This window comes from Vipera ursinii, assembly GCF_947247035.1.
Source record: "Vipera ursinii genome assembly, chromosome: Z".
Classification (NCBI taxonomy): Eukaryota; Metazoa; Chordata; class Lepidosauria; order Squamata; family Viperidae; genus Vipera; species Vipera ursinii.
The window spans coordinates 31,753,013-31,763,515 of NC_139517.1; the positions used below are offsets into that span (position 1 = coordinate 31,753,013).

The 10,503-nt window shown below is 44.7% G+C and overlaps 1 pseudogene across 1 annotated transcript; it reads right to left on the bottom strand.

The window, feature by feature from the left end:
• Positions 1–8,494: 8,494 nt before the first annotated feature.
• Positions 8,495–10,433, bottom strand: LOC310649266 (nuclear pore complex protein Nup155-like; annotated as a pseudogene). Its single transcript has one exon. The product of its transcript is annotated as a nuclear pore complex protein Nup155-like (transcript).
• Between the last annotated feature and the right edge of the window lie 70 nt (positions 10,434–10,503).

Below are 10,503 nucleotides of genomic sequence, written 5' to 3' on the forward strand. Positions count from 1 at the left end.
CTTTTTTAATTCCATTTATATCCCGCCCTTCTCCGAAGACTCAGGGTGGCTTACAAGCTTAGCAGTTGTTGTTAGTTGCGAAGTCGTGTCCGACCCATCGCGACCCTATGGACAATGTTCCTCCAGGCCTTCCTGTCTTCTACCATCTTCTGGAGTCCATTTAAGCTCACGCCTACTGCTTCAGTGACTCCATCCAGCCACCTCATTCTCTGTCGTCCCCTTCTTCTCTTGCCCTTGATCTTTCCCGGCATTAGGTTCTTCTCCAGTGAATCCTTCCTTCTCATTAGGTGGCCAAAGTATTTGAGTTTTAGCTTCAGGATCTGGCCTTCAAAGGAGCAGTCAGGGTTGATCTCCTCTAGGACTGACCTATATGCGGGCCAAGAAGCAACAGTGAGAACTGGACACGGAACCACTGATTGGTTCAAAATTGGGAAAGGAGTCTGGCAAGGCTGTATACTGTCGCCTTGCCTATTTAACTTATATGCAGAGCACATCATGAGAAAGGCAGGGCTAGATGAATCCAAAGTTGGAATTAAGATTGCCGGAAGAAACATCAGCAACCTAAGATATGCAGATGATACCACTCTAATGGCAGAAAGTGAAGAGGAACTAAAGAGCCTCTTGTTGCGAGTGAAGAAGGAGAGTGCAAAACCTGGGTTGAAACTAAACATTAAGAAAACCAAGATCATGGCATCCGGCCCTCTCAATTCCTGGCAAATAGATGGGGAAGAAATGGAGGTAGTGACAGATTTTATTTTCCTGGGGTCCAAGATCACTGCAGATGGGGACTGTAGCCAAGAAATTAAAAGACGCTTGCTCCTTGGGAGGAAAGCCATGGCAAATCTAGACAGCACACTAAAAAGCAGAGACATCACCCTGTCAACAAAAGTGCGTATAGTCAAGGCTATGGTCTTCCCAGTTGCAATGTATGGCAGTGAAAGTTGGACCATAAGGAAGGCTGAGTGCCAAAGAACTGAGGCCTTTGAACTATGGTGCTGGAGAAGACTCCTGCGAATCCCTTGGACTGCAAGGCGATCAAACAGGTCTAGCACAATACACAATAACAGCTCTCAATAGATAACAGAATGACTGCCTAAAGAACTCTCCGATAAATTGAAAGATAAAAAGACAACCATAAAAAGTGTAAGGGGCACATAACTAAAGCAGAATATCAGCAGATAGTCCAATCCTGCAAAGATGAAGTGAGGAAAGCTAAGGCTCAAAATGAAGTAAGGCTTGTGACCAAAATCAAAAACAATACCATAAAAAACAGATTAGAAACACAAATTAAGGTAGGCAAGAAAATGGCAACTGAGCACCTATCTAGTCTAGATGAGTTCAAATTACCAGGACTAGATGGATTATTCCCCAAGGTTCTCAAGGAACTGTCAGATGTGATCTCAGAACCACTGGACTATATTTTTCAAAGATGCTGGAGCACTGGGGAACTACTAGAGGACTGGAAAAGAGCTGATGTAGTTCCCATCTTAAAAAAAAGAAGAAAGGAAAGAAAAAAAATAAATCCAGGAAACTACAGACCTATCAGCCTGACCTCACCTGGGCAGATTCTGAAAAAGATAATCAGACAACAAATTAACGAACACCTTAGAGGCAAACAAAGTCATTACTAAAAGCCAACACGGGTTTGTCAAAAACAGATCACGCTAAACAAATCTTATTGCATTCTTTGACCAAGTGACAAAATTAGCGGAGCAGAGGAATGCTGTAGATATAATTTACTTGGACTTCAGTAAGGCATTTGATAAAGTTGGTATAGGTTTCCTGCCTGAGCAGGGGGTTGGACTAGATGACCTCCAAGGTCCCTTCCAACTTTATCATTCTTATTAAATGCAAGAGTGAAACTTTTCCAGCAGATGAACTTAAAACATTCTCTCCTGCTAACTTTGGGCTGTTCTTAAGAGTAAAGAGAGAGAGAGAGAGAGAGGGAGAAGAAAAACAAACAAATTTTTCTTCACTCTGTTTGTTGACCAGACAGACAGAGTGAGGATATTTTCTTTTTAGTAGCTTATTTTAAGCAGAATTTCTAGCCGAATTTTAAAATTCTTTTCTCTTTGGATTAGACAGTTAACAGTCACATTTACCTCACACACAAAGACTTTGACACAGATATACACACAAAGACAAGAGAACAGAAAAGGTAACAGAAGGCTTAGTTTTACACATCCTAGTCATTCCCACCATTAACTCAAATTAGGGAAGGCACATCTTAAACATACCACGTGGTTGCATAGAAAGAAAGCGAGAGAATCACTATTTCTTATTTTCCATTTGAGTACCTTTATTTAGCCAAACTGGTTTCCCAGCAAAGCCCTGAGCAAAGCCCATTTCTCACAAATGTGACCTGCTCGCTTCCTTTTCATACCATGCAGGATGGGTACTCGCCTCTTGTCCCACATCTCTAGCAAATCTCCAATGAGTGACCTAATTCCTACCCTCGAACTACAGCTAACCATGTTCCCTTTACGATGTGGTGTTCAACTGGCTTAGTTGGGTACCTAGTGGCACTTCCCAGCCGCTCCCAGTGGCACTACCCAGCCACTCTTGGCGACACTATCCCTGCCGCCCCACCTGTTAGTTTTTGGGCACTAAAAAAATGACCCAGGAAGACTCCAGTTTTTAGACTTAGGAGAAGTCTGGGAAGACCTGTGCGTTTGTTTTTTTTGTTGTTGTTGTTTTTTGCACTAGTATGAGCCCTTCCTATAGGTGGGCTTTGCTTACAGCAGGGGTCTTCAAACTTGGCCCTTTTATGACTTGTGGACTTCAACTCCCAGAATTCCTCAGCCAGCGTGCCTGGCTGAGGAATTCTGGGAGTTGAAGTCCACAAGTCATAAAAGGGCCAAGTTTGAAGACCTCTGGCTTACAGGACCTTACCAGCTGGTTGCCCCAAATCCAATTCTCTCATTCGCTCATTCCATTCCATTTTCACACAGCCTCTCCCTTTTCCCTAACAAAAGGTGCTGTGCTTTCGTCAAAAAGGTCTTCTCACTCACACGCACAGAGAAATACACACATTTCTTTCACTCCCCTGGGCTTTAAAATTAAAATTTAGAGGTACTCACCTTCACATTCTTTCCAAAGCAGCCCTTGAGCTCAACCCCCAAACTCCCTTTGCTACCCTAGCTCCACATGGGCAGAGCCTGGGAAACCCATTCGCAGACACAAAGGGGTCTGCTGCTGGCAAGATGGGCTTACCACTCCCAGTCCATTGGAGAGGTTAGTTTGGAGTCCCATTCTGGGATGCCAAAATTGTAGGAAGAAAAGTCTTCATCATGCTTCCATCCAAGCCGGGGATAAACAACATGGCAACTGCTTTTCGAAGAGGGTTATAGTTTATTGCAAAGGAAAGCCAGACAGAAGTATGGATCCAACAGAAAAAGGGCTGACCACATGAGGATAGTGGGTTTTTATACCCCCCTGGACTCTATTGTTTGGAGTTATTTCCGGTTCCTGGGAAGCTGACTTTCCTCACTGTTAGAATAGAGAAATCTATTATCCTTTTACCTATGCGATGGGTCCCATTTACAATCTGCATTCCAGAAGAACCTCTGCTATAACTGTTAAGTTATTGACTTGAGGATGCCTGTTAAATAAAGTAATTTTTATGATTCATCTGTGGAGTTAATTCTGCCTGCTTCAAGTGAAATGCAGCAATCTCTTTGCTTGAGTCAGGACAGTAAAAGGATATATGTGTTTCTTCCTTTGCTTACAGTAAAAAGAAATTAACTCTTCATCTGCTTGGCTAAAGTAAAAAGAGAGATTAACTCTTCATCTGCCTGGCTAAAGTAAAAGAAAGTAAATCTTCACCTGCCTGGCTGCAAAGGATTAATTTCTTTTCCATAAAAGAGCCAACATTTCCAGAATGCCTAGAAGATGCGCGTGTGTTTGAATCTCCCTGTCTGCTTATTTGCGAAATGAACCAAGCCTCTGTTTAACCTGCAGCCAGCCTCTCCTCCCTTTTTTCCGCTTGGAAGGAATAGAATTCCCTGCATACCAACAGTAAGAAAAGAGTTAACCTTTCCTGCGGGCCTGAGCAAACTCTCCTCCACGTGTAAACATTTGCTTAAAGGAATGTTTTGCTAGGAGATGGCAGCCAGCTTCTTTAAATAACAAAAAGAGTTAATTACTACTTGTGTGCTGCCACCGCGTGGCTGTTTTGAGAAATTATATATTATGCTAATAGACCAGTTAATCCCTCCCTCTTTGTGATGTATTTCCCCTCGTAGGAGGGGTTCTGGCTGCCCACATTGTAATTTCCCCAAAACGGCCACTTGGTGGCAGCACAACTTGGAAAATTCTTTTTTGTTTAATCTGAAGCTAGTTTATTTGCGAAATTTGCCTTTGAAATGATGCAAGCTACCCAGTCGCCCCCCCCCCGACTAATTTAAGGAGAAACAGAAGGCAGCTAAACCTTCATTAGAACTATAGGCATTCACAGTCCAAGTTGGAATTTCAACTTCAGAGAAGCAAATCCTTAGAAATTCCAGAACAGCTTTCAGCCTCCTGGTCCTAAGAAGAAAAGAATTAGCAGACCCTTTGTTTCCAAGTAAAGTCTAGGCACAGCGCTCCCTGGTGGCTAATCTGCAAATAACAGGCTTGTATTTATGCTACCTGCATACAGCACACCCTGGTGGTCAAAGAGTGAAATACACTGAGCTCATTCAAAATGTCTAGGAAATCTTCTGAGTCTGCTCTAGGCATGGCAGAGTCTCCTATTGGACCAGAAGACCTGGTCCAACCAACCAACCTTGATTTGTGTGGAGAACCTGATGTCCAAAATTCAGAAAAGGCAGAGACATCTCAGAAACCCTATGACTTGAGGCAACAAAGAAAGCCTACTGAAGTCATGTGGTCGAGCCTGGAGAAGTGGGATAGGCTACATCAACGTCATGAAAAATACTGGGAGAAGTTGCAGGAATTCTGCGAAGGATCCAAAGAGGAGCTGTCCCCCGAGTGCATTCTCACATTGAAAGAGGATATGGAAGAGCTTTTCTTACAATGGACACTCTATGAATGCCATCTTGAAAATATCCAGTTGCAGCTAGGAAATCTAAAACTCAAAAAGAAAATGCAATGCCTCAAGCTAAAAAACAACGTGAGAAGTTCCTAAAAGGTAGTAAATGCCCCTCTGAGGTCAAGCTTCACACGAAAGACACACCGTTCGAGAAGGCCAAGGCAGAAGTGTCCCACCATTCACAGCAGTCACAGGTATCTTCCTCTCATTCCTCTAAGAAAGCCTTGTCCCAAGTCACAATGGTCTGAGGCGTGCACTAGCATATTACAGCAATCCCACATCTCAGGCTCCTCCCATCCTTCTAAAAAATCCTCTCATCATAGCCATTCTTCCCCAGCCAATCTTCAGACAAAGGACACACCAATCGAGAAAGTCAAATCCGAAGTGTCCCGTCATTCGCATGCATCATCCCAGCGATCACATGAGTCTTCCTCTCACCCCTCCAAGAAACCTTCGTCCTCGTGTCCCAAGTCACCACAGTTCGAGGCATGTAGCAGCGTGTCACAGCAATCTCATGTCTCAGGCACCTCCCATCATTCTAAAGCATCTTCTCACCACAGCCATTTGTCCCGAGTCTCAAGGGCAGTGAACTTTGCTACTCAAGCTGCACAAGCATGAATCAAAGCTGAAGCGGCCAATGCAGCTCTTCGTGTAGCAGAAGCAGAGGAACTGCAAAGGGAAGAAATAGCCAAAGCACAGACTGCAGCAGCTCTACGTGTAGCAGAAGCAGAGCAACTGCAAAAGGAAGAAGTGGCTAAAGCCCAGGCCGCAGGAGCTCTGCGTATGGTAAAAGCTGAGCAAATGCAAAGGGAAGAAGTGGCTAAAACCCAGGCCGCAGGAGCTCTGCGTATGGTAAAAGCTGAGCAAATGCAAAGGGAAGAAGTGGCTAAAGCCCAGTCCACAGCAGCTCTGCATTTTGTAAAGGCAAAGCAACAGCAAATGGAAGAGATGGCCAGAGCTCAGTCCAGCCTTGAGTTTCTGCAGCGTCAACAGGAGGCGGTAGAGAACTGCAAGGGCGTCAGCTTCACAGAAGGAGCTCAAAGGCACTATCTTCATGTCCAATTTTGAGAGGCCAGAAGGTGGAATCTTGTACAGCCATGTTGAGGCCTATGTGGATAACCAGAACGCACTATGTCAAGAGCGGGAGGAGGCGACGTGGTCGGCCACAGATCTCCTGAGACCAAGTGACCAAGGAGGAGAATCTCAACCACCAGACGTGCCAACCAGTCAGAAAGCTGACAATGTACCATCTGAATCACAAAACCTCCCCCTTAGAGAATCTAAACCTCCAGATGTGAAAACCAGTGGGGAAGCTGACAACGTACCATCTGAATCACCAGACCTCCCCCTTAGAGAATCTCAACCACCTGATGTGCAAACCAGTCAGGAAGCTGACAACGTACCATCTAAATCACAAGACCTCCCCCTCAGATCTGTAAAATTCACCCCAACAAACCAAGACGCAAGTGGTGATTGAATTAGCCCATCTGCAACAATGAAGACTCTTCACACATGGGCACACAAGAAGCCACGATTCCTGAGCTCAATGTGAAGGCAAAGGAATTCCTGCCAAACCAAGGTGATTTAAAAATGGATTGGCAGCAAGGAGAACAACTCCTGGCTGGGTCATGGGAAGATGCCGTCATCAGGGAGTAAGGTCTGCTACAAGTGTTGTGAGTCTATGGAACACGTGGCCAAAGCTTGCACAACTAAGGTGAAAGGCCACCTATGCAAGAGTGACAAGCACTCAGGAGCCCTGCATCCAGACTCTGAGCAGCTACAACAAGCAACTTCTACTACTGAAGTTAGTAGCTTCAGTATGGCTCTGAAGAGCACCCAGAGGCACCCGCCAAGGTCCACTGCACATCAGTATGTGGTGACTCACCGTTTCCTTGTTCATGCACCCATGTCTGTTCTGCTAAAGTCTACCCTGACGGATGCCCAGAAGAAGCCATGAAGATGTATGTATCATAGATATACAAAGCAATCACCCAGTAGCTAGGTCAGCATTCTTCGACCTCTTTGATGTCCCAAGTGAAGAAATGCTTTTCACAATATGAACATGCACTGTGCCCCAGAGCACAGCAGGGAGGAAAGTCACTGGACTGTGCATAGAGTCATTTGATGGGAGTCCACAGTTCCTACCACCACCATTGCTAGAATGGGACTCCTTACCAGATTATCACAGTCAAATTCCAACACCAGAGTTAGCAAGAATCATACCTCACCTGTCACACCTGGCAGATCACTTCCCTGCCATAGATAAGATGATCTAGAGCGGACATGCCAAGCTTGCCCCACCACTGAAGAAAGATGAAGAATGCTGGTATCTACCATTCTTTGGAGTGTACCACCCACAAAAGCCAGGTCAAATAAAAGTGGTCTTCGATGCCAGTGCGCAGTTCCAAGGCATCTATTTGAACAAAGTCCTTCTCACAGGGCCTGACCTCACCAACAGTCTGCTTGGCGTACTCATCTGCTTCAGAAACAAAGCTGTAGCAGTCACGGCTGACATCCAGCAGATGTTTTATTTATTCTACATCAGGGAGGATCATCGCAATTACCTGCGCTTCCTGTGGTTCAGTGATGAACAGCACAGCCAGCAGATAACAGAATACAGAATGCGAGTGCATGTTTTTGGGAATGGCTCTTCCCCTCCAATTGCTAACTATGGCCTGTAACACACTGTTCATATAGGTGAAGTCAAATACGGTGCAGATGCCAGATGCTTCATAGAATGGGATTTCTACGTGGATGATGGCATAACATCTGTACCCACTCCAGCAGAAGCCATAGATCTATTAAATAGGACACGCCAGATATTAGCAGCAGCCAACCTTAGGCTGCACAAAATTGCATCTAACAGTGAAGAAGTGTTGGAAGCCTACAATTCTGAAAACCATGGTAAGGGTCTACAGGACCTTGACTTTGGCACAGATGACCCCTTTATCCAAAGTTGGGACTTAAAGAAGGACGTCTTCACCTTTAGAACTCTGGCAAAGAACACCGTCCTCACAAGAAGAGGAGTCTTGTCAACAGTAAATAGCCTGTTCGACCCTCTAGGGTTTGCTGCACCTGTAACAGTCCAAGGGAGGCTTCTTCTGCACGCACTCTCCCAAGACACCACAGACTGGGACAAGCAAGATTGAGAGATGTGGCATAGATCCCCAAGTTGTCTTCAAAGCATCCACATACCGCGCACATATGTTCTCATTTCACTTGTCACCGCAATGAAGAAAGAGCTGCACGTGTTCTCAAATGCTTCGACGAAGGCAATAAGAAGCTGTAGGATACATCAGAGTCTACGGCGGGACGAGCTACAACGTCAGTTCCATTATGGGAAAGGTGAAACTAGCACCACAACAAGGTCACACCGTACCCAGGTTGGAAGTCTGCAGTGCCATTTTGGCTGTAGAACTTGCAGACTGATAATGAAAATTATAGACCTTGAGCTACAATCCATCACCTTCTATACAGACAGCAAGGTGGTGTTAGGCTACATCCACAACCAAAGCAGATGCTTCTATGTCTATGTAAGCAATAGAGTGGAGTTGACATAGCAGGAGGCTGCAAATCTTGTGTGGGTGTTGCCAAAAAGCTTGGATTAGAATAGGGGCTACCAGCAGGAAGAGGTGAACCAGGTAAGAGGAGAGCCTAATGTTGTCCCAACATTGCTTGGAGGTGGCAGATTAGAGGGAAACCACATATGTGCTTCACCACCATATCTGAAAAATGCTTCAGTAGCCCAGCCAGATACTTCTCTATCACAGGCAGCAGAAGAGCAAGCAGGGATTAGGCAAGTAATGCAAGCTGGATGAAATTTGAAAAAATCTTTCAGTATCTTCTCCATCCCCTCCTGCATTGGGCACAAAGAGATGTGTTAGCTGATCCACTGGTCTGAGTTTATGAAACGTAAAACTCCCCTGTGCTGACAGCAGAACAAATTTCTTTGGTGGTAACATATGTTGTTGCACAATTATAGGATAATCTGTTATTGGAATTAATTCTTTGTTCAATGGTGTTACAATCTTAGGAACGTTTTGTTCATTTATGGCAGCAAGTGCCCAAGAATGCCCATCGACAGCTGTTTTTGTCTGGTTTTCCATCATTGGTTTTTGGAAAGGGAAAGAATTGTGATTAGTACACCACAGAATATCATTATCTTCATTTTCTGAAGCAGCCATTAGGAGAATACCTTTGCTATATAAAGCTTGGTGAAACTTTTATGGCTTTTCCGCATTAGAAGCTGCAGAAAAGCCTGGAGGTAGGCAGATGTGAATCAATGTTGAAGGTTGAGCAAAAGGATGCTTAAATGGACATACACTAAAATACATCCATACACCTGCGTGACTGACTGCAAGTAACTGACAATCTACAGACTCAGAATTTTAAATCACTGCAATCTGAACAAGTGGTTTAAACACAGAACGGTCAATGGTCCTGGAAACCTTTCCAGCTGCAGACACAATAACATTCTGAGAAACAGAAGCAACTCTCACCATCCCTTGGCCATCGGGATCTAAATCATAAACCTGTATCTCCCCTTTTTCAGAGCGTGTATATAAAATGTTTCAGGAGTTGTCAATGGCTATTTGAACAATGGGATCATCTTCTGAGAATGTGAACTGAAGTAAAGATGGAACAAGAAAAGAAAGGGTGCTCTTTGAGTGACTGATCTTTCTACAGCACTGACTGAACCAGCCTGCTTCTGCCTGGTAAGCAACTTCATACAGACAACCATCCTTGCCAGCCATTTTCAGCAGAGGTGATAGTCACCAGATAAGTGTTATCAGTAGGAAGCGAGTAAAGGGAGTCAGGAAGAAGCTGCATTCCACCAGATATACTATCATTGAGGGTTGCAGACCTGCTTCCAAGGTAGTATAGCTGAGTCCTAAAATTACTATATCCACAGGAGTAGCTAAAACCAGCAAGTGCCGTATATGTGGCTGAAAGATTCCTGCTTTTGGTTTCACCAATCCAACTGCAAGAATGGTTTCAATGAGACCATCAAAATAAGCAACGTCTCCCCCATCTTCATAATTCACATAGAAATGTCACTATCAATGGTCAGCCATGTTCTACTGATCTCAGGAAACACTCCCATCATACAATTGCACTGCATATGTCCAAATTGCTCAACAAGTTCATGAGGTAAAGGAACTCTTTGAATTGAGCTTATTTCTGGAAGGCAGGGAATTGAAAGGAAACCAGGCCTCTGTAATGGATAATCTATATCTGACATGCCAGAAGCAGAGGGGCTTCTGGGCATGGGCATGTTCAGTAACTCCAACAGGTCCGGGTAGCACCAGTCTTCCTGGATCTGTTGGTCAATAATATGCCCCACATTTTCCAGGGCTTCCTGCAGGGCTGGGGCAGTTGCGGGGTTCAGAGTGACCGGCATGTCCATGGCAGAGAAGATCCTGGCCTCTCCTGATATATCCAAATTTGATGTCCATATAACAACTGCACCA